The sequence below is a fragment of the Perca fluviatilis genome, chromosome 21, assembly GCF_010015445.1.
Source record: "Perca fluviatilis chromosome 21, GENO_Pfluv_1.0, whole genome shotgun sequence".
Taxonomy (NCBI): Eukaryota; Metazoa; Chordata; class Actinopteri; order Perciformes; family Percidae; genus Perca; species Perca fluviatilis.
In genome coordinates this window covers 33046093-33071364 of record NC_053132.1, presented here as the reverse complement: position 1 = coordinate 33071364, position 25272 = coordinate 33046093, and the positions used below count along the sequence as shown (strand labels likewise).

The 25272-nt window shown below is 40.9% G+C and overlaps 1 protein-coding gene across 2 annotated transcripts in view; it reads left to right on the top strand.

Moving 5' to 3' along the window:
- The window catches only part of LOC120550790 (RNA binding protein fox-1 homolog 3-like), a 1027376-nt gene that overhangs the window by 268335 nt on the left and 733769 nt on the right, over window positions 1–25272 (top strand). For both annotated transcript variants that reach the window (XM_039787629.1, XM_039787628.1), the window contains exon 3: window positions 13070–13127. The gene's annotated coding sequence lies outside the window, so the exon portion shown is untranslated. The remainder of the gene's footprint in view (window positions 1–13069; window positions 13128–25272) is intronic.

The window sequence follows — 25272 nt, the reverse complement described above, 5'->3', positions numbered from 1 at the left end:
ACAACAGAAAAAAATAGAAATAAAAGAAAAATAAAAACAACATATTTACTCACTCATAACAGACTGGCTTCCTCCCAGAGGGTCTGGGGGCAGCCCAATATGAGAAGGGATGACCTGCAGCGGGCCAGCTCCCTAAAGGTCTGGGGGCAGCCCAAGACAATGACATTGATGAGAATAAAGATAACAAAGGAGACAAAAGGAAGAAGTTAAAAAAGGGTGGACTCCATTTGCCTCCTTACGAGGCTAAACCGAACCCCTTACGATAAATTCATTAATTTACTTGTTTATTTTTACTTTATTATAATTATTTTTTCTCTTTATTCTATTATTATTATTATTATTATTATTATTATTATTATTATTATTATTATTATTTATTATATAGTTACTATTCCTATAATGTTGGAATATAATGTCAATGTGCACTCTTAATTAAATTAAATTAAATGTGATATCTGCTCGACGCCCTGCACTGCCACAACTATTATTTCTAGTCATATTTCTATTACCTTTATTGTTACTGTAAGTGCCACGGCGCATCATGCCAACTGCTATAATTGTTATGAATCATATCATGTACATATCTGTATCAGTATTTCTCTGTTCCAACCGGCAGCAGCAGACGGCCAACTAGAGCCTGGGTCTGTCCCAGGTTTCTGCCTGTAAAAAGGCTTTTCCTCACCACTGCTGCACCAAATGCTTACTCTTGGGAAATTGTTGGGTCTTTGTAAATTATAGAGTGTGGTGTAGACCTACTCTATCTTTAAGTTCCTGAGATAACTCCTGTTGTGATTTTACACTATAAATAAAATAAAATTAAATGTAATTGAATTGATTTCAATTGAAACCTCTCCAAAACCTCTCCAAGTGACCAAAATTGTGCTAAATGCTTTTAGTCAGTATGTTAGAAAAAAAACATACTGAAGCCTTTAGATGACTTACAAAAACTTTTTACATTCATTCAAACGTTGTTGATCATCTTTTTTTCTCATAAAACACATGCATGTGACTGATGACTCTGGCAGGAGGGACTTATCTCTGATACGCATTAATTTACAGTTGGATTTTCCTATAATGCGTGTCGATGGAAAGGGAATTTGATTGGCTATAATTGTCATGATTTGCTTGTTGATAGCCAATGACAGCTTGTTCTTACATGGCTGCTCAGAGACATGACGCAGCATATTGACAGTCCACACAGGTGACTTAATGTTAGCGCTGGTTGTCGGTGGCGCTGGGGTTAGAACTAAACAGTGGGGATAGTTTAATTGTTGTATTCTGTAGGCAAAATTTATAAAAAAAGTAACTGTGTGCACATCCCACCTTCTGGCAGGTGCAGGACAAATGAAAATACTTAAAACGAAAATAATATAATGTCCGCAACACTGCTTTAAACTCCCATATTTAATATAAAAATGCAACGTTTCGACCCAGCTGGGTCTTCTTCAGGCAAATGGTGAACACATTTGATGAAGGGATATATGTAGGGCTCACATTCAGCTGACACACCATCTGGCTTCAATTAGCCTGATTAGGTGTGAGCTACCCAAAAAGGCCCCACCCATGACATTTTCATAGACTTTTTCACCATATACATCCCAAAAGAGAGGGGGGGGGGTTGCTTTTTAAAATACAATATATCCAAAGAGACACATGATATTACCATGCACAGAACTAGAGAAAAAGGGAAAAAGAAAAAAATGGGAAAAAGAAAAAATATATAGAGATAAACATTCAAGAGGAAAACAATTCCATATAAAGTTACCACAAACAGTTAAGAAATTAATGAACACTACCCCACATATTCATAAAATCTACTGCATTAGTACTTACACAAACAGACAATATCTTACAATGTTTTATATAAGAAACAAACAATATCTAACAACATTTTTTAGAAATAGTTTTGTATCAAATTCTTCATTAAGAAACAAACCATATCTTACAACATTTTTTATAAGAATGGTTTTATATCAAATTCTTCATTAAGGCCATGAGGAGACATTGTGTTTAGATAATGAATCCAAAAGGTTTCCCGTTGGAGGAGCCTTTTGTCCTGGTCTCCCCCTCTAGGAGGTTTGTTGACTCGCTCCACCCCTATATATCTGGGGGCGCTGACATTATGCCCTACCTGTTTAAAATGAGCTGCTACAGGGCTGCGCTCATCCCCTGTTCTAATGGTGCTTCTGTGTTCACTGATTCTGGTCCGTATCGCTCTCGTTGTTTTACCCACATAAGCTAAACCACATGGACAGCGAATTAGATAAATAACATGTGTGGTGCTACATGTAATCGCACCGCGAATAGATGTTAATTTGCCAGTGTGTGGATGATTAAAGCTTTTACATTTGTGCGTATATGAACACTGGGCGCAACTACCACATTTATAGTTACCATCAGGCATACTAAGAAAGGAAGTTTTGGGTTGCGGACATATGTCATTTTTAACTAAGCGATCTCTTAAATTAGGGGCACGCCTAAAGATAAGCTTAGGTTTTTCTGGAAAAACTTTCATTAATCTAGGGTCCGAATCAATGATGTGCCAATGTTTATAGACAGATTTTCTAAATTCTAACACCAGTGGGGAATATTTAACACAGCATAAAGGGGACTTATTTAGATCTTTAGGGCACTTTTTTGGTCGAAGACACTCCTCTTGTGTTGTCTGATCAAATCGTTTTTTGGCCGAATCCACCCAGTCTTGTTTATAGCCTCTATTGAGGAATCTTGTTGTCAAGTCTACAGCCTGTGTTGAATAAGATGTATTGTCGCTGCATATTCTGCGCACACGATGAAACTGACTGATTGGAAGACTTTTGACCAAAGGCCTGGGATGAAAACCATCCCCATGTAATATAGTGTTGCGATCAGTAGGCTTACGAAACAAATCTGTTTTTATTGTTGTACCCTCTTTGTATACCTGAATATCCAGGAAACTGATGCAATGTTTATCATATTCCAAAGTAAATTTCAGATGTTCATTACAGGCATTAAGATACTCATAAAAGCCCATTAATTCATCTACTGTGCAGTCAATTATCATAAAAATATCATCAATAAACCGCTTGTAGAATAAGATCTTTGAATAAAATGGATTACTCTGATGCAACACAAATTGATTTTCAAAGAGACCCATATATAAGCAGGCATAATTAGGAGCCATCTTACTCCCCATGGCAGTGCCTTTTTTTTGTATATAGAAGTCATCTTGAAAACGAAAAAAATTATTAGTCAGAACTATATTAGCCAAGTCTAATATGCAGTCAATACTGGGTTTTAGCTCAGCCCGATTTAAAGAAAGAAAATACTGGACTGCTTCCAGACCACCATCATGTGGAATATTTGTATACAAACTCTGAACATCAAAAGTGTCTAACAGCAAGTTGTCAGAGGTAATATCAAAGGTTTTCAGTGAATTGATAAAATCAATAGAGTCACGTATATAAGAGGGAAGAGTGACCACTTCTGATTTAATGAAGTAGTCAACGTAAGCAGATATATTTTCTGTTAGGCTTCCAATCCCACTAACAATGGGTCTTCCCTTCAGAGGGATATCTAAACCCTTGTGTATTTTAGGGAGTGTGTAGATAACAGGGATCACTGGATGTTCAATCTTAAGAAACTCAAAGCCATTTTTGTCAAACTCTCCATTATTGAAGTGATGTTCTAGTTGGGAATATACCTGAATCTTCAACCTATTAGTAGGATCAGAGGCTAATTTCTCATAGAATGTTAAATCACTAAGTTGTCTTTTTATTTCATTTTCATAATCCAAAACATTTTGCAAGACAACAGCACCCCCCTTATCAGCAGGCCTAACCACAATCCTGTTATCCTTACTCAAATCCATTACAGCTTCTCTTTCCTCTTTAGACAAATTATTATACACTTTGTATTCTTTCTTCTTTTTTAATAGACCTTTTACATCATTCTCAACTAAACGGCAATACGTGTCAAGAGAAGCGTTGCGGTACTTTGGAGGAATGAATGTGGACCTTTTCTTGAAACGACTATAGGCCAAGCCACTAGGGGCAGAAGTGGCAGGCCCATGATCTTGGTCCAAAGGAGAATCACTCCTAGTTACATTGTCTCTCATATCAGAATGGAAAAATTCCCTCAATCTTAAATTTCGGAAAAACTTTTGGAAATCAATAATAGTCTCAAAGTCATTTGTGTGAGTGGTTGGAACAAAACTCAGTCCCTTACTTAAGGCTGACGTGCAAGCATCAGACAAAGTCTTTTCAGAGAGATTAATTACCGTACTCTCCTGCTGGTCTGGTTGTGGGACTGCCAGCGTACTTTTCCGCTGACTTCTTCGAGATCGCTTTTGCTTGGAGGCAAGCCTCCTCTCCACCAACGCTGTGGATTTTGGAGCCTTCTCTGGGCGTGTCCTAAAAAAGACGCTCCGCGCTCCGATTGGCCACTCACATCAGAGCCTGACTCATACGATGAGGAAGACAGCCATGATTTGTTTTTACCTTGTTGTCGTTGGCGTCCAAGTCGTATGCGTTGTGTGCGTTGTCCCGGATTATGCTGGGATTTGGCTTGGGATTCTGGTTTCCCATCCTTCCAGAAGTAGACTTTGTTCTGCTTGTAATCCTCAGCATCCCGCGCAAATTTAGCCTTCTTGACACTCCTGACTTCACTAGTGCAGTCAATACGGTGGCGTTCTAACTCCTTCTTGATTTCCCCCTGTTTTTTCTTATCAAACAGCACTTTCAATTTATTTTCTGCTTGTTTGAAATCTTCCCTTGTCGATTCCTGTTGAGTAGTGATTTCACTTATAACGAGGGCCATCAGGTCAAAGGAACATTTGTTGAGTATTTCGCACCAGCGTGTGCAAAATATCGGATTGTCCTGACCTAAAGCAGGTGCTTTCTGTAATCTCAGACCCCGAGGGATGATCTTTTTTCTCAGATAGTCACTCAATGTTACAGCATGCAAATGCTGTCTGATCTCACGTTCTTGTAGATTGAACATCTTGTGAGTTAGTGCATCACCCTCCTTAGGATCTGTTGTATCCTCGTCAAAAATAGATTCCTTCAGCATAATGCGGTCATAATCTTCTTGGTTGAATTCAAAAATGCCGCTTGAGCTGGCGTGAATTTCTTCCTCAGACATGGCTTAGTTGTCCAAGGAACAGATTTATTTTTCACGGGAGATAAAGGGAGTGCTACACAAGTGAAGTGTCAAAATTTATAAAAAAAGTAACTGTGTGCACATCCCACCTTCTGGCAGGTGCAGGACAAATGAAAATACTTAAAACGAAAATAATATAATGTCCGCAACACTGCTTTAAACTCCCATATTTAATATAAAAATGCAACGTTTCGACCCAGCTGGGTCTTCTTCAGGCAAATGGTGAACACATTTGATGAAGGGATATATGTAGGGCTCACATTCAGCTGACACACCATCTGGCTTCAATTAGCCTGATTAGGTGTGAGCTACCCAAAAAGGCCCCACCCATGACATTTTCATAGACTTTTTCACCATATACATCCCAAAAGAGAGGGGGGGGGGGTTGCTTTTTAAAATACAATATATCCAAAGAGACACATGATATTACCATGCACAGAACTAGAGAAAAAGGGAAAAAGAAAAAAATGGGAAAAGTATTCTGTAGGCAACCTAACAGAAACAAGCATACCTAACACCACGCTGCAGGAAGAGGTTAAAATATTCGGTAACACTTTAATTGAAGGTATCTACATAAGAGTGACATGTCTCGAACTCATGACACAGTCATGACACATGAACCCTAACCATATCCCTATCCCTAAGCATAACTCTAACCCTAACCTTAACCCTAAACCTAACCCTAACCATATCCCTATCCCTAAGCATAACTCTAACCCTAACCTTAACCCTAAACCTAACCCTAACCCTAACTCTAACCCTAACCATAACTTGTCATGGCAAAAACCGAATGACAATTATTAAATGAAGTTTTATGTCATAAAGTTTATGACTTGTTTATAATGTTTTAGCCAATTAACTACAAATGATGTATAACATTAGTGCATTACTGCTGACCATTTGTCAAAGCTTACCATGAGTTTTTAGATTGATTTCCTTAATTCCAGGCAGCCATTGGTTTCAATGAAAATCAAGATGCAGAAATTTTAAGCTTGTTGGAGAAAAGTGGTCCATCACGGTGAACGGTCCCTGGTGCAGGCTTGGACAGTTTCCCATCCATGATCCCAGAGTAAGCTTTCAAAAAGGATTGCTTCCAACAACTATCTTGTTGATGGATTACCAACTGCAGCAACTATCAGTCTTCAAGTTTATTTTCACTCTGCAGGCTATATGACAACCAATGTCTGCCTGGACTGCCGAATGTCAAACTAAAAATGTATAGTATGTTATGCTTTGCAGCATGATATGGTCAAATTATATACACACCTTTCTTATATTGCTGGTGATATAGGTAATCACTAAAGTCCTTTTCCCAGCAACCCGTTCTCACTCCCAACTCGTAAAATATGGACGCTTCATCAGTGGCTGTCAGCGTCAGATACCGACGCAAAAACACCCCTCAGCCTCTGTATGGGACGCACCGGGCAGAACAGCAGCTCCGCGGTGCGTGAAGATGACATAGTATTAAGAGAAACAACGGTAGCGAGTAGTATGAAAGCCTAAAATTCCATGGAGGTTGGTTGGGGGGGGTGGATGGGTCAAACAACACAGGATTTTCACCCCGGAGACCAGGGTTCGTGGCCTGTGTGTCACTTTTTCTAAACCCAACTGTTCCGTTCTTCTTTTTCTAAACCCAACTGTCCCGTTCTTGTCCCTCGTGTCCCCACAATCTTTTCCTAGACCTAACTGCGTCAAAAGTGACGACAACAGTCCTGACCAGCGTGTTTACATAATGTGCGTTTTAGATATGACGCTAAAAGTCTCCTTTAGCGTCATATCTAAATGCAATAACAATGCCAAAGGCACCTGTGATGGCAAATTTTATTTTAAAATTATTGGTTTAATGATTGTTTAATATTCTAAAAGATATTCTTACATTTTGTGAAGACTCCAAGTGAGAAAGCTGGCCTCGTAAACTATGAGCATTAGCAGAAGTTATTTTCGCTAAAGAATTGCAGCTCCTCATTTGTTTATTTTTAGCAGATAAGGTGAAGAAGGCTATAACACTGTCTGAACCGTATCTCTTTCTGTCTCCTGAGATAAGCAGGTGTTTTGTCTAATGTAGGAGACACAGGAGCAGAAGGGAGGTCATAGAATCATCTGACTGGTTATGGTATTTTTTAGAAAAGTGCCAGCATGCTAAAGATATTTGCAGAGGGGTGGCTTTAACTGAGTTTCTGATTATAAAAGATGTGCTGAACTTTGGTTCAGCAGAAGACCCTTTCAGATGTGCCGTGGTACTTGTGAAACTGTTTTCTCTGCATTTGCAAATGTAAATAAATGCTCAAAGACCAGACTTTGGTTTAATTCTCAAACAGTCTTTATTCGTTTCATCTGGTATTAATTGATATCGAAACCCTGTTGCTTCAAGAAAAACTTCCACCACACACCTGACCAAGCGTCCATATTTTAGTCGCTGGGAGTGAGAATGTGTCTGTTCACAGCAGTAGTTGGATGTGATCTTACTAATGTATGCTGGGATCAGGAGTAGTTGGATGTGATCTGATGCATGCTGGGATCAGGAGTAGTTGGTTGTGATCTGATGCATGCTGGGATCAGGAGTAGTTGGATGTGATCTGACTGATGCATGCTGGGATCAGGAGTAGTTGGATGGGATCTGACTGATGTATGCTGGGATCAGGAGTAGTTGGATGTGATCTGATGCATGCTGGGATCAGGAGTAGTTGGTTGTGATCTGATGCATGCTGGGATCAGGAGTAGTTGGATGTGATCTGACTGATGCATGCTGGGATCAGGAGTAGTTGGATGTGATCTGATGCATGCTGGGATCAGGAGTAGTTGGTTGTGATCTGATGCATTCTGGGATCAGGAGTAGTTGGATGTGATCTGATGTATGCAGTGATCAGGAGTAGTTAGATGTGATCCAACTGATGCATGCTGGGATCAGGAGTAGTTAGATGTGATCTGACTGATGCATGCTGGGATCAGGAGTAGTTAGATGTGATCTGACTGATGCATGCTGGGATCAGGAGTAGTTGGATGTGATCTGACTGATGTATGCTGGGATCAGGAGTAGTTGTATGTGATCAGACTGGCGCAGGTGAGGGAGAGGAGCAGTTCTGTATGCTTTCTTGATGTTAGAGTATACATGGTCTAGTGTGTTCTTCCCTATAGTAGCACAATCTACATGCTGGAAAAAGCTGGGGAGTACAGACTTTAAGGTCACCTTGTTAAAGTTCCCTGCTACAATATGTATCTCCTCCAGGTGATCGCGCTGCAGTTTGTTCACTATGGTTAGCAGTGAGCCAAACTTGTGCTAACGTTGGCATTGGGGGCTGTGTAGACGGCGGTGTGCTGTTTTCGTGGTAAATAAAATGGCCTGTATTACCAACAGGGCTTCCAGCTCAGGTGAGCAGTGCTGGGCAACGATCCTGCGGTCGGTACTCCATTCATTCTGCACAAAAAATGCAGTCCTCCGCCTCTGGTCTTGCCGGAGTTCTTGTCTCGATCCTGCCAGTAGCTAGCTCAGCGTGCTAGATGCTGACAGCAATCCACGGAGCGTCTGGTCTGGCTAGGTCCTCCGGGATGTTATGAGTCTCCTGAAAGGCTCCTGTAACGGCTGTGTTGTATCGTAGTCCTATATTGATTAGTTCAGTGTGGCTGTACTTGTATAAATATACACCGACAGGAGAGCGAGCAGCCGCTGCACAATCGTGCGCCGCCATCTTTGTTGACATTAGTGAATGTGTAGCATTCCAATGCGTGTTTTGAAGTGTTATTTTCTAAGTAATTTAAATACTCAATAATGTCAAATTGCACATCGTTAACACAACAACGACAATATTATCGTAGACGATATATATCGCCCACCCCTACTATAGGTATAATCTCCCTCTGTCTATTCCCCATCAATTCACAAGCACAAGATAAAAAGTATTTTGTACTTACATTTAATACCCCTGGAACTCATTGGAAGTTGATTGAAGATGGCATAGTTGGTAGTGTTGTTATAACCAGTCAACTGAACCAACGATCTTTTCACAAAACTGACAAAACCTTGTCAAAATCCATCAACATTACGTGCATGAGCTACTTTCTGACATTCTAACTGAAAGTGGCTGAATATCAAAATACATGATAGAAGCATTTTGTTAAACCACTTACAAGTGTTATGTTGGCAACACTATTGAAACAATTACTTTTTATTACAACTGTACATGAATAAAGAGGCCATTTGGCCCTGGACTAATAGGGTATTCTATTTGTCCATTCTATTGGCTCCATTCTATTTTGAAGACCTGTGCTGGCTGCATAAGTCTAATTTAAGACTCTCACATATAAATAGTATGGGTATATTGTAAATTTTCTGAATCATCAGAGTGCCTTGATTATTGAAGTTGTTGAGTTTCGTGTCCCTGGTGTTCTGTCATGCCCCAGGGATAAAAGAAAGCATACAGTTTAAGCGGAAATTGGGAGAAAATGTGTGTTATTTCTGGTTTAAAGAAGTCATGTGACCTCTGTGATTGTCAGACAGATTCAGTACTGGGCTTAAATGAAAGCCTAAAAGGTCCCCTTTCCAATGATACCAAGCACCATATTATAGAATATTGATAATATCCCTACCATGAGCCTAAACCAGATATACACCAGATTTCAAAAACAGAATTTATCTTAGGGGGTTAGTAACTTCATGGGCTGAAAAAAAGTGATTCGCTACCACCCCTGCATTGCTATCGTGATTTTTCTAGTACTAGGGGTGAATACCTTGCCAAAAATCACTATGAGCCTTTGTCCCCCCCAGATGATACCGATTGCCCAAATTTGGGGCCCTGGCTCATGGACTAAAAGGTAGGAGAGCAGAATACAGTAAACATAGGAGGCCTGAATGATGAAAATACCAATTAGCAGTACCAATCAGTTTACACTGACAGTCTGAACTGAATCATCCTTAAAATACGCCTGGACAAATAAAGAGCTGCCTCTGTCAGTTCCACAGGGACCTGCGCTATATATATATATATATATATACACAAAGATATATATATATATATATACAGATGCACAAAGGCCCATGGAATTTGGAGTTTGTTCAGTGTGATGGGATCTGGGGGGTTGTGGTGTGGTCTGCTTGATTAGCTGCATGTTTGTTTCTGATTCTGATTGTTGCTGTTGCGTTGCTCCTCAGGTCTTTGACCCTTTTTGAATGTAATGCCCTAGGGTCACACACACAAACACATCACACCAATGTACACACACACACACACACACACACACACACACATGCAGGCAGGCCCAGTTTGGAAGGCAGCAGTGGTCAGAGTTGAACTAAGGACAGTCCCAGAGGTCTGTCACTGCAGCATCTTTTGTATTTTTCCCAAGCTGACTTCCTTTTTCTCTTTACTGCCTCTGTGGTCCACAGTTGTCATAGAAACACAGTTTGGCATGATATATTCAACCAGAGAGAGTTGCATCTCCAGTATGTTTCTCTCCTCTCTTGTTATTGTGGGAGAATATTTTAATCGCCCAGGTTTAAAGGAGAGCAGGGAAGAGAGCAAGTAGCTGCTAGCCATTGGTGTAGCTGTATCTGTTTAGTAGAAATTGTTTTGCCATGAAACACCATCTGACTGGCCTGCTGGCTGGCTCCACGTTTATCTGTCTATCTATAGACTCAACTTTATTTTAATTGTAGCCACCATTAGAGTTACACACAAATGTTGACTTATGAAGAACTGACTGGGAAGCTGATAAGTGTTTATTTGTTTGAAGTATAGATAGGGCTGGGCAATATATCAATATTATATCGATATCGTGATACATGATTACATATCGTCTTAGATTTTGGATATTGTAATATGGTATAAGTGTTGTCTTTTCCTGGTTTTAAAGGCTGCATTACAGTAAAGCGATGTAATTTTTTGAACTTACCAGACTGTTGTAACTGTGTTATTATTGGCCTTTACCCACTTAGTCATTATATCAACATTACTGATGATTATTTGTCAAAAATCTCATTGTGAAAATATTTTGTGAAAGCACCAACAGTCAACCCTACAGTATCGATATCGAGGTGTTTTGTCCAAAATATCGTGATATTTGATTTTCTCCATATCGCCCATTTCTAGGTAAAGTGATTAAGGAGTGTTTATTTATTTATTTATTAATTAATGTGTCACTGAACCTAAAACTCTTTTATTGAAACACAGGGTGATACCAAGCCATAACAACACTCATAGCTTGGTTTATCATCTGATGTGTTTAGTGCAGTTTTTACAAAGTCTTGACAGCAAATTAGAAGTTTTTACAGATCCACTCAAGGTTCAACGTTCTTTATTTGGCACGTGGACAACAATAACAGAAGTGGTTGTTGGCCTCAGGCAGAACTCACTTCCTAATAACCAAGACATGACCCAGGAGAGTCAGATTCGATTCGATTAGATTAGGTAAGGTCCCGTTTTTTTAGCAGCGGGTTAAAGGTCTGTGTAATACCTGAGCAGAACCAAGCAGATTCTATCAGCTCTGATCACACGGTATCATCATCATCACAGGAGGAAAATGTGTAGGGGAAAATGACGTGCTTTTGCTCTGCGGCTGCTTGTTAATTGGTGGAGCATTATGCTGCAGCCATTGCTTCTGTTCTCACTGTTTAGGTCTTTTTGAGTTGACTGCATTTTGCATTGGCTCTAATTATCCTCAGGTTTATATGAACCGGGTCCCTTTAAAGGTCAGGTCTCTTTTTTGAAAATGCATACGTGCATGTCAGCTATGTGTAGGTTTCCACAGGTCCATTTCACATTGGGTCAAAGGTTTGGACAGTAACCTATCAGTCCTAGAGGTGCTTAGTAGGGCTAAGTATTGTTTGAACTTCAACAATATCATAGTTTGTGTAGTCTATATCCACTACCTTCCACTTCTGGGATTGTGTTGCAATGGAGCAATAAATTCACCGTATGTCCTTCTTTTCGCCCGGATAAAAACTATTAAAAACTACTATATTTATTGAATAGTTTATTTGACAGGGACAATGCACAGCTCTTTAGCAGTACCGGAATTAGCTGTAAAATAATTTTCATCTGTAGTCTGTGGGCAGGAAACGGAGAATTACTCCTAATTTCATTTCAATACACACACTGACTTTAATGGAAACCTAATGACTCCGCCGTTCAGGAGCCGTTCCGCAACCGGTGGAAATTGGGGGTAACATCTCTGTCAGAAGGGAAACCTAACACTGAAGTATAAAAACACTAACACAAGATTTCACAACAGTAAAACACAACACAATTTTACAGCATTAAAAACCACCACAACAGTATCAAAAGATAATTAAAAAAATAGGATTTGATTTAATAAAAAACCTTAACGACTATAAGTTTATAGACTATACGTACCCAGTGGAGTAGAAGGAGGAGGAGAGATGGACAACTCTGCTGCTGTTACAACTACACAACACACAATGCTAATAAACACATCTCTCTATTTCTCCATAACCCACAGACAACCCCACAGATTAGGGGTGGCAGTAGCTCAGTCTGTAGGGAGTTAGGTGAGGAACCAAAGTATGGTGGTGGACTGGTAGCTGGAGAGGTGCCAGTTCACCTCCTGGCTAGTGCCAAGGTGCTATTGAGCAAGGCACTGAACCCCCAACTGCTCGGAGCACCTGTCCATTGACAGCTGCAGCCCCCTCACTCTGACATTAGTGCACGTATAGGTACTGAGCATGTGTGTGTATTTCAGGCCTGTGTGTAATGTGTATTCTAACAGAGTGAAAACACTGTAATTTCCCTTACGGGATTAATAAAGTATCAATTATTATTATTATTATTATTATTATTATTAAGTATACACCAGCATAACACGTTGCACATACAGTCCAAACCACATCCACCAGCACTTGCATACTCTAATTGTTTTGTTCTTGGTATCAAACTACAGCATCTGTTTAAATGTGTGTCTTTGTGTCTTTTTTCCACAGGCTGACATATACCAGAAGAAACGTCTAGACGTCCCGTACACTTTACCGACATCCTTACGTAAGTAGGCAACTTTTTCCAGTTTACCGTCATCATTTAGCTTCTCTTTCTCTATTTCCTTCCACTTCTACAACCTCTCTCAGCCTGCATTGGAATCACAGCGTGATGGATGGAGTGAAACATGAACCATGCTGCTCACTGTAGCCCTGCTTTAATAGGGCCCTATGAAATCTGCCTAATTTCTTTTCAAATTCCGTTTAAATTTTTGTTCAAATTCAGTGTTTTCGGATTTATTTTTAGCCGTTTTGGATTTGCTTGTTTTCTTTTCTCCTCTAAGCAGTATTGACCTTTAAAAACTCAGTGACACAAACTCACAATTCAGCTTTTTTATTTAAACTGTTAATATATTCAGCAAAGCACATTAAAAATTACCTAATTAAAAGCTAATTGGATGCTCACCTATAACAATGTTGAGGACACTGCGATCTCGGTTGTCAGAGGTTTCGTCGACAACAACGAAGATTTTCTTTCCACGGATCTTTGGCAGCACTTCTTGCGCGTGCTGGTCAAAGACCCGCGGCAGGGGGCTCTGCCTGAGGCTGCTGGCGTTTTCTGGAAGCGCTCCTCCCTGCTTGCAATGTTTAACAAGAAACGGACGTATCCTATTCATTTTCTCTAGCGGTATGTCAGCTTCAGCACACACTGCAACAACATCTTCCACAAACTCACGCCTTGCATCTATTGATTTAGTCGTTGCCTCAGTGGTAACCTGGAGGGATTTTCCCGCTGTAGATTTAGCTTTGTTCTTGAGATGAGCTTTTGATTTCAAATGGTCGTTACCTGTGTCTTTGCGGGTCCAGTCAACAGTATGTTGACAAAACTTACAAAGCAGTCGTTGTCCAGATTCATAGTGGTCGTTGGGGTATTGTTCAGCCCGGTATTTAGCAGTTAATTCAGAGTTTCTTCATTTTTTTGCCACCGTTGTCTTATCAGGAGGCGCCACTCGCTTTCACATTTTTTCCCTCGTAACAAACTCAATGTGAATGTATGCAAATTCCATGTGATTCCGCGTGTATAACAGAATTCCATTTTCATGTGTAGATTCTGCGATTCTGTCCGTGTTTTCCGCATCGCGGAAATCATAGGGCCCTACTTTAATGGTGCTAGGTGTATGTTTTCTATTCTAACAACACATTGTTGTTATCAAATGGAGTGTGCTATAACTGTGGTATAACTGCAGAAAATGAACTATATTTGTTACCTCTGCTTCCCAGTAGTGTTAAATAACGTCCTAGCAACAGAAAGCTTTTGTAGATTTTACTCAGAAGGCGGCTTTACGTTTTGAAATAGGTTGGAACCATATGCTGTTGTCAGAATCTCTAAAATCTTTGGATTCCTGCAACTTTTAAAGTGGTGGTTCTGTGCAGTGTGATGGCCGTTATATACTAGACGCATCCAAGGTGGCGCGCGACATTGTGATGTCAAATTTACGTAATATCCAGCCGGCGCGTCTGATTTATGGCGCACGAGCCGAGGTCGTGCAGGGCTCTTTTTTTTTCAGCGGCGCGCAACAAAGCAGAAACGGAGGCCTGAATGAGTTTGCCGACAACCGGATGCCAGGACTCTCAGAGTGACTGCAAGTGTCTCACGTAAACTTACTGGGCTGAGATGAGTTCTTTTATGGTGAATGAAAGGCTTGATCCGACGAAGCCGCTCACTGAATCAAATCGAAGCATTGACGGCAATGCTGCTGCCAGTTCTGCCGTTATTTACCTTTTTCTTCTTCTTCTAGTCTGTAGAAAGAGCAACGTCGGTAGCATTTGCTCATTAGCGCCACCGCTGTTCAGGAGAAGACTGAAACTAGTGTCGCGACCACCAGCGCAGGTATAAATAGTCACAGCGATCTCATGACATCACATTTGTATGCGCCAGCTGCGCTGCATCCAGTATATAACACGCTTGACTGTGGCCTTCAGGGGTTCCCAGTCAAAAAGATCTATAGAGCTGTCTTCCTCTTGCATTCGCTTAGTGTTTTAATTATGTTTTTCTCAAGTCTGTCTCCCAATTTCTTTTTTAAATACTGCTAATTTGCAATCGGATATGAAAAGAGGGAAACATTCTTTTGTTAGATCAACATATTGAGGAAACGGTTTCCTCATTGTCATCAATGTATCGTGGGAAAATGTTCGCTGTCAAAATACTTTATTTGTTTTGCTATAATATCTGCTCGTAGCAACTAAAAAATATATTACATTTTCTATTTAGTTAAGGAAACTCAAAGCATGACCCAAATGACTCCGCTAACGGAACTATAATAATTACATAAAGTGTGTGAGGCCATTGCACTTGGGATGCAGATGATAGTCAGTTGAAATGTTTCTGCTCAGAAAAGTCGAGCTTCCTAGGCTACAGGCTACCCCATAGCAGCAAGGTTCACCAAAGTTTACTTTAATAAAGAACAATTTAGGTGTTTGCTATTAACTCTGCTTTTTAATAGAATGTTTTACTTTGGGTCAGGCAATATCATTCAGATAAAATAATGCATTTTTCCCTCAAAGGTGATTTTTTGTGGTGCAGGAAAAGCACTAAAAGAAATCATGTAAGAATGCCGCTGGCCTTGACAATTTAACAGCTCTCCAAGTAATTTATTTTTCAACACCAAGCATGTTTTTTGATAGATTTTTTTTTTTATTATTTGACTCACCTTGAAATGAATAGCCTTTCCTTCATTAGTGAGAATAAAACATGTATGGTTGTACTGAATATAGCCTAAGGTCACAACATTCCAAACCCTATTAATTTGAGGTGTGTGTGTGTGTTTGTGTGTGTGTGTGTGTGTGTGTGTGTGTGTGTGTGTGTGTGTGTGTGTGTGTGTGTGTGTGTGTGTGTGTGTGTGTGTGTGTCAAAAGGAAACAAGATGTGGCCTCAGATATGTACTGTGGGTAACTGTTATTTGTTCTTTTAACATTCATTTTACTTTCTAGACCTCTCTTCTCTCTTATACACATACACACACACACACACACACATCATGTTCAACATATTTTGTGGACTACCTCTGTAATATTGGGCATGAATGGATATAACATTCTGATGTATGATTACTGTATTGGTTGTTCCTCTGTGTGGTGAACTCGGTGCAGACCAAACGACCAGACTGAGACTGCTTAAAAAGGACCATCCTTCACACAGTCCAACCATCCTTCACACAGTCCAACCATCCTTCACACAGTCCAACCATCCTTCACACAGTCCAACCATCCTTCACACAGTCCAACCATCCTTCACACAGTCCAACCACCCTTCACACAGTCCAACCATCCTTCACACAGTCCAACCATCCTTCACACAGTCCAACCATCCTTCACACAGTCCAACCACCAAATCATCCTTCACACAGTCCAACCATCCTTCACACAGTCCAACCACCCTTCACACAGTCCAACCATCCTTCACACAGTCCAACCATCCTTCACACAGTCCAACCATCCTTCACACAGTCCAACCATCCTTCACACAGTCCAACCACCCTTCACACAGTCCAACCATCCTTCACACAGTCCAACCATCCTTCACACAGTCCAACCACCCTTCACACAGTCCAACCATCCTTCCCAACCCAACCCACTCTGAACGCTACAAGGTTACTGTATGTCATATTTTTGTTTTTATAATCTTTTTTTTATAACATGAGGTCCAGTGTCCGAAATTAACTTTTTGACTCACCGGGTAGATGAAAAAGTCCACCTGCTAAGCATATTTTTTACTGGCCAAAATATAAAATTGTGTTTTGTTTTTTTTTAACTTAGCCTAACAAAACTTTCTGGTTGGGGTTGCAAGTCCTGCTGGTAGGGATGTCAATGGTTAACCATTCACTGAATTTTGACCGATTAATACAATCAGTTAAACAGTTGAAACAATATTAAAAAATATAAAATAAAGGTATTAAAAAACGTTTTTGCATGATTAAAGGTAAATAGGCTATACAATCTATTTCTTAGCTTTTAGTTAACTTGCTAGTGCAAGTTGTGTTTTAAGCTCTTTTTTTCTGCCTGATGACTGTCTGTTACAGTTTTTCTCAGTTGCTTTGGTGCATTTCTTAGATCAAAAGTGCAATTCTTGATACTACTTGTACAAATTCCAAATCATCTCGTCACTTGTGCACATCATTAAAGCACTTTCTTATTCCTTTGAACAAATTGCAATTGCTTTTGTACATATTGCAATTGATAATGTACAAGTGTCAGCTTTTTTCCACATTTTCAATTGCTCATGTCATGTTGATCAAAATATAGTAGATGGTTCTCTGTTGAATAGTCTTACCCCTCAAAACATCTAGGCATTAGTTCCTTGCATAAGCCATTACATGCAAAATTGTTGAACTATTTGTCATAAACTGTCAAACATAGTTCTACACATTTCTATTCTATAAGAATGAGGACAGAGTTAAGGAGCTACGCTACCAGTATGTACAGGTAAAACATATATCTATGTAACTACTTTACAGCAACATTTTATAGTGATACATAGTACAGTAAGCATAAACTGCACACATGTCCATTGCTGTGGAAGGAACATGCAATATATGTACATTTTATGTCACTCTTCCTTACCAAAACAAATTCAAATGTGTGTTCTGGGATATAGCGTATAATGGAGTTGGAATCAAGTGAACCCTCTCACAACTTTGTATACGTGGATGAGGCTGGCTTCAACCTGACCAAATGCAGAAGGCGGGGTCGGAATATCATCGGTCACAGAGCTACTGTGGGTTCGCCAGGCCAACGGGGAGGAAATATCACCATGTGTGCTGCTATTTCGGAGCACGGTGTCCTAACCCATATCCCCTTTAGAGGGCCATACAGCACCCAGCATCTACTCAACTTTTTAGAGACTCTCTACAGGGCTCTCATCCCTGATGATGAGAGGGGTCTGTTTAGAGTGGATTTGCCAAAGTATGTGGTCATTTGTGATAATGTGAGTTTCCATCGATCAGACATCATTAGGCAATGGTTTGTGACCCACCCGAGGATGCTCATAGAATTCCTCCCACCTTATTCACCATTCCTTAACCCAATTGAGGAGTTCTTTCAGCTTGGAGGTGGAAGGTGTACGATCGTCAACCACACACACAGATGACCCTGCTGGCTGCAATGGATGCAGCATGTGAGGACATCACAGTAGACGCCTGCAGAGGATGGATAAGGCATTCCAAAAGATTCTTTCCACGTTGCATTGCAAGGGAAAGTATCCGGTGTGATGTGGATGAGAACATGTGGGCCGACAGACAGGAACGTTTGGATGTGTAGAGACCGCACTAGAACAGTGCTGCGGGCAAAGTTGTGCCTTAGGGGTGTTTCCTGTGTTTCTTTCTAATTTAGTTTTTTTTTTCTTTGTGCCCTTGTCTTTTTCTCACTGTAAATTATTTTGTTTTTTTCTTTCATAAAGTCGCACTAGTAAAAGCTGTGAAAAACTAAATCCTGTCCAGTATCTTTCAATCAATAACCCACATACAGTAAATAGTACTGTTGAAATTGATAAATGCCATAGAAGTGCAGCCTTGTGCATTTTCAACACAATAACTCCATCACTGTCATCCAAACTGTAGCCTAAGTTTACATCAGGTAATACTGTCAAAGTACACAGTTACATTGACAACATGCCTAAACATTTTGACGACCTTGTTCGTGAACAATGACTCAATGACTTATCATTCTGATGATACTGACATGACCATTGACATGAATATTTACTTTTGAGAGATGTACTAAGGATTTTTAGTGACTGACTAGCTTTAGAAACACATCTATTGTATATTGCAGTTTGTACAAATTGTTCTGAGAAATGCACTTATTATTTTGCACATGTTAGGGATGATGTGAAAAACGCACCAAAGCGACTGAGAAAAACTGTAATCGGCCAGCAGACACACAACTGCCAACCTCGCAGTTGGATGCAAACGCAAAGGCCGCTGTGGACTTGTTTCGGTCCTGCAAGCGGTTTTAGGAAAGTGGCAGCAGGGTTCCACGACAATGCATGGAACATCAACAACGGTACAAGCCTGCAGCTGTCCACCAACACGGAGCATCCCGGATAGATGAACTGAGACTCCTTTGCCTGATTGTTGGTTAATGGTTAACGATCGGTTAACATTTCATTGTGCTTTCTTTGGAAGGCTGGCTGACTTCTGCCAAAAATCACCAGATACTGGCTAATTAATTATGCTAAGGTCAACGCTAGCTATCAGTAAACAGAAGTAACATGGTGGCTGGCATTTTGGTGTGTGCGTGGCGTTTTGGTGTGTGCGTGTTTCTGTCAGTGAATTTTTGTGTGTGCGTGTGTCAGCTCACCGTGCAGAGGAAGAGAAGAAATAGCTGCAGCTTCACCCAAATAAAGACTGAAAAAGGGAACTATTTTGGTACAAACATTTACCCGTATGTGGGGGCTAGCCCTCTGAGATTTACTCGCCAAACGTAAATGTACCCGCATTTGGCGCCTGGTGATTGTTAATTTTGGACCATGATGAGGTCTAGTTGCAGACTCAACTAATAATGCTCGTTAACACAGATGTGCTTATGACAAGCATGAACTATTCTGTGACACCAGAGAGGATAAATAATACCATGCAATAAATTGCAGCATGACTTAATGACTCACATCTTGACTTTTCTCCGTGGGTCCATGTGGTGCGTGATGATGCAGGGTGACATCAGTACAACTTTTTGATGAATGAGCTACGTGGCTGTCCATATGTCAACATGTCATTGTGAACACAAAATGGACCAGAACTTAAAGGAAACAATATTTCACTTTTTCTTGGTTCTTGAATGAGACGGTAGATTCTCTAGTATCCATAGAATACTGAACAATGAACAACATAATAGAATAGAACCTGTTTTGGATGTTTTGCTCAAAGACTTTAGAATAAAAAATGCCTTACCTAGCAGAGAGTTTACAATGACCTGTAAGAGCTCAGTGCTGCAGTGTGTGTTGAATATATGATAAACCTCTCCAGCTGTCATAGTCATGGAGCAATCAGATTGTATCTGCTATCTTCCTGCGACACTTTTCCTTGTCAGAAACCCATCTGTGATAAGCAGAGAGCAGGTTGGCTGCATCACTGTGACTTTCCTACTGCTAAAAAGTACAGGGACAGTGCCAAGTGTGTACCACAAACTCTTTTGGTGGTGTACAGATAAAGACAAAAGCACCCTGACAGTTTACTTTACATGTCATTTAGCTGACGCTTTTATCCAAAGCAACTTACAGCTGTTACATAGGTCAGAGGCTGCACGCCTCTGGAGCAACTATAGGTTAAGTGTCTTGCTCAGGGACACATTGGTTGATGTATCGCAGTGGGAATTGAACCCAAATCTCCCACACCAAAGGCATGTGTCATATCCACTGCACCATCACCACCCAGGTTCTACAAAGGACCTTAAAACCAAGCACAGTCCAAATTTACATCAGTAGTGTAAGTAGTACATTTTTGGGAAATTCTTCAGGTTAACCATTTTTCATGATTTACCAAATCAGAGAACTGAATTAGAGCTTGACTCATTAAGCGTCTGGTCACAAGCTCTATCTAATGCTGACACTTGATCAGGGATAGGCATTGTTTATTTTTATTGATATTGATACCATTTTCAAGACTGCTTAACGATCCGAGTCTTTATTGATACCATTATCGATAGTTTTCTATTATTTGGTGAAAAGATGAGACGACAAATTCTAACTCTTAACTGTCGCTGTTTTTGTTTTAAGGAGCTGATTGAGCGGCCCACAGAGGTAGCCAGTCCGACAATGTTTTGAATGATTTGCGGTCGGGAGGCTAGTCTTTACCAATGGTCTTTACGCCCACACTGTGCTCGTAAATCATCTTTCCGGTTTGGGCACACAGACATAACGTTATATGATCCACTAGTCTCGATAGCAGTATCGATAAGCACGGACCTGTCTCTAGACCTATCCCTACCCTTGACCCTTATCAACTAAGCTCTTGATGTGTGGTGATAGAGAGGAATGCACTGTCTTGGTACTGTCAGATCTCAGTGCAGCTTTTGACACTGTGGGACTCAGGCAGTGTGTAAGTATCCCTGGGTCACACTTGGATTTGTCTTTTTTTTTCTTTCATTTTCTGTATTGGGTCCTATTCTTTTTGCCTTGTATATGCTTTCCCTCCCTTGGCCAGATAATAAGTCAATTTAAATGTATTGTCAATGTTGTTTAGCCTCAAATTGAAACACAATTGACAGTTTTACATAACTGCCTAATCTCTGTAAAATAGGATGGCAGATCATTTCTGTAAGTTCAGATCATAAGTTTTTCTACCCCAGCCAGCCTTGTCCCTAAGGCTGCTTTAAAGTGGTCCAAAATGCTGCTGCTATTAGTTAATCTCCTCTAAAAAGTCTCATGTGACGCTGGTTTTGCATGGAACTAGAACAGTGTCAGTAAGTAAATAGTCAAATTTGGCACTGAAAAAGAAAAAATTGGCACTCAAAAAAGTTTCACTGAAAAATAAGAAAGGCTTTAACAATATTTTATTTTTGTTTTTCATGCATCTATATACTTCATATCGCTACACTGGCTCACCATGAAATTCAAAATGTAGCTCAAGACTCTTGTGATCACTTTTAGAACCCTGCATGGTCAGACACACACCTATATCAAGACCAGATCATCTGCAGCCTTATTTCACAAGTAGCTTTCTAAGGTCCGGGTGTGTTGGTTGTCCTCGCTCCAGGCTTAAAACTGATGGAGACTGGGATTTTGAGGTTGTGGCTCCTAAACTTTGGAACTCTCGCGTTGGACCTAAGATCAACTCAAGAGCCACCTGTTTAAATGTGCTGTCTCCTTATACCTAGTCTATATCCACGACGTTCCACTTCCGGGATTGCTCCGGCGCCGCCAGAAATTTTGCCGGATGTCACTCTTTTCGACCAGATGTCCGTTACCTTCCTCTTTCTTTGTGTTGGGATTCTAACCTCCTGCTCCTCAGATCTCTGCAGGGTAAATCCAGACAGCTAGCCAGACTATCTGTCCAATCTGAGTTTTCTGTCGCACGACTAAAACAACTCAACAAAACTCTCTGTCTGTAGAATCCATAAGAGTAAAAATAAAATCTTAAAGTGTTAAATGTAATGAATCTTCCAGGCAGCCTGAAGGCAGCCACTGCACAGATCAGTCCACAGATAACTCTCCCTCTGTTTCTCTCTCTATTAGTCTCTCTGCCTATCTCTCTCTGTTTTGTGTGTGTGTGTGTGTGTGTGTGTGTGTGTTTTCACTGATTGTCCCTCACGGTTTGTGTATTTAGAGGTTGTTCTTTGGTGTTCCTTGCCTACCACACTATCCATCTTCCTATCTATCTACAGACAGAGGAGGCCCTCTTGCTCCTTCAAATGAGAAAGTAAAAGGCTTCCCTCTAGCTCTGTATCGCTAAAGATCAACTGTAAATCACAATAATGGAATGCACTCCAATGTCTCTGTGTGCTGTCTGTGTGTGTATGTGTGTGCTGTCTGTGTGTGTGTGTATGTGTGTATTATCTCTGTGAATGGGACTTGAGGCTGTCTTATTTTGCAGCAGCAATCGTACGGGTAAACGCTTCTTCGGAAAGTGTCCATCGGAGCGTGGCGCTGAATATATACTGCATACATTAGGTAGTGCTGCTCTTTTGTGGTTCAGATGGCATGAGTTTAAGGCAGGGCAGGGTGTTGGGGACTCTGTCAGAGTGCTACAGGCAGTCAGCTAGAAAAGACATTCAGTGAAGTGTTTTGTGATGAAAAAGACTTTAAAAAGAAGTAAGAATAAGACTTTGATTATTTGTACTTGTGTTTCTGATTTGCCAACGGATAAAATGTAACTCAACAACATTGTATGCAATGGTTGCGGCATGAGGCAAATAAAGAGGAACAGACAGACAGACAGATAACCTGAGACACAGAGACAAACAATCAGGAACAGGTTAAGACAAAAAGCGATAAAACACCAAGACAAGAAGTCATCAGAGTTGTGTGTAGGGCGTGGGGGGGGGTCTGTGTGTGTGTGTGTGTGTGTGTGTGTGTGTGTGTGTGTGTGTGTGTGTGTGTGTGTGTGTGTGTGTGTGTGTGTTTAAGAGGCCTGATGCAACACAGTGCAAAACTCCAACATGCAACACTTCTTAGCTGGTCTTGTTAAATGCAGGAGCAGTAATAGACACTCTTAGTTAGAAGTGTGAAGAACACACACACACACAAACGCATGCATGCACATTACCGGCAATTTCCACTGGATGTGGAACGTCTGCGGAACGTCTCCTGAACGGCGGCGGAGTCCTCAGGTTTCCATTAAAGTCAGTGTGTGTGTTTCCACTGGCTGCAGATCGTCTGTGTCCCGACTCCGTCCCAGTTCCGTCAGTCCCCAGCCCTCCGCAGCAGATACGCAGAGCTTCTATTTTTGACGGACGCCGGAGAGCTCCGCAGCAATTCAGCACATGGCAGATAGTGCGGGACAGGAAGTCGAGCACAGAAACAAAATAAATATCCGGTTAATTTTCAAAATAAAATACACCGTGCTCACGGCGGATCATATTTGCACTAGCGCTTGAAAACACAGCTCAGAGTCGTTTCCCCTCTACTCCTCTGAATGGAAACAAACTGTTGTTGGTTTTGTGGTTCTATTCTATGTGAATTCGCGAGAACTTGTGGGTCCTCGTGACTACAGCTGTCAGTCACGCAGCGGAGCCGGTCCGCAGCTGTTACGCATCCAGTGGAAATCCCCGGTTAGAGTTCAGATCGGGCCGCATTTTTCTGTCTGAGCCCGGCCCACGTCCAACAGAGCAGTAACCGAACTCGGCCCATTTACCCCACACACACACATACACACACACACGCACACACACTGAGCTCTCTTAAAGGAGCCGAGCCCGACCCGAACCCGACCTTAATTTCTAAATATCTGTCCCGGGTTGGGTATCCATGTCTTAACACAGACACACAGGCACACAGAGTTGACAGAGAGGCGACTGGAGAAGTCGTTGTACTTTGAGGGCAAAGATCATATATATATATATATATAGACTACTGGTCAAAAGCTTTAGAACACCCCAATTTTTCCAGGTTTTTATTGAAATTCATGCAGTTCAATGTATTATTGTACTCTGAAATGAAAGAATAGAACAAATGAACAATTTAAGTTAAAAAATAAATCATGGAATCAGTTTATAAACCAAAATGTATTCTAAATTTTTGACTCATCAAAGTAGTCCCCTTTGGCAGATATAACAGCTGAACACACTTGTGGCATTCTTTCTACAATGGAAATCAAATATTCTTCAGAAAGTTCTTCCCAACTCTGTTGCAGAAGTTCCCATAAATGTGTGGCACTTGTAGGTTGCTTTGCTTTCACTTTTCTGTCCAGTTCATCCCAAACCAGCTCAGTGGGGTTTAAGTCTGGTGACTGTGCGGGCCACTCCATGTTTTTAAGCTTACCATCTTGTTCTTTTTTGCTAAGGTAGTTCTGGCATAGCTTGGACTTATGTTTTGGGTCATTATCTTGCTGTAGGATGAACCCCTGACCAACTAGGCGCATACCAGAGGGTACTGCATGGCGCTGCAAAATGCTGTGGTAGCCGTTTTTGGTTCAGGGTGCCTTTCACTCTGACAAACAATCAACCAACCCTGGATCCAGCAAAACAGCCCCAGACCATCACACTTCCTCCTCCATGTTTGACAGTTGATGTCACACACTGAGGAACCATCCTTTCGCTCTTACCGACGGGCGCACAAAAATCCTGCGGATGAACCGAAGATTTCAAATTTTGATTCATCAGTCCATAGCACCTTCTTCCAGTCTTCAGTAGTCCACTGACGATGTTTCTTGGCCCAGGCAAGCCTCTTTTTCTTATTCTGATGTCTTAGCAATGGCTTTCTTGCTGCAACTCGACCTATCAAACCTGCAGCTCCAAGTCTTCTCTTTACAGTTGAAACTGAGACTTGCTTATTACGACCACTATTAAGCTGTGCTTGAAGCTGTTGTCCTGTGAGCCGCCTATCACACAAGCTGTTGACTCTCAGAAACTTGTCTTCTGATTCTGTTGTGGCTTTGGGTCTGCCAGACCTCTTCCTGTCAGAGTTTCCCCCAGTTTCTAAGTGCCTTTTGATGGTGAAGAATACTGTACTCACTGAAACCTTGACTTTCTTCGCAATTTCTCTGTAGGAAAGACCAACA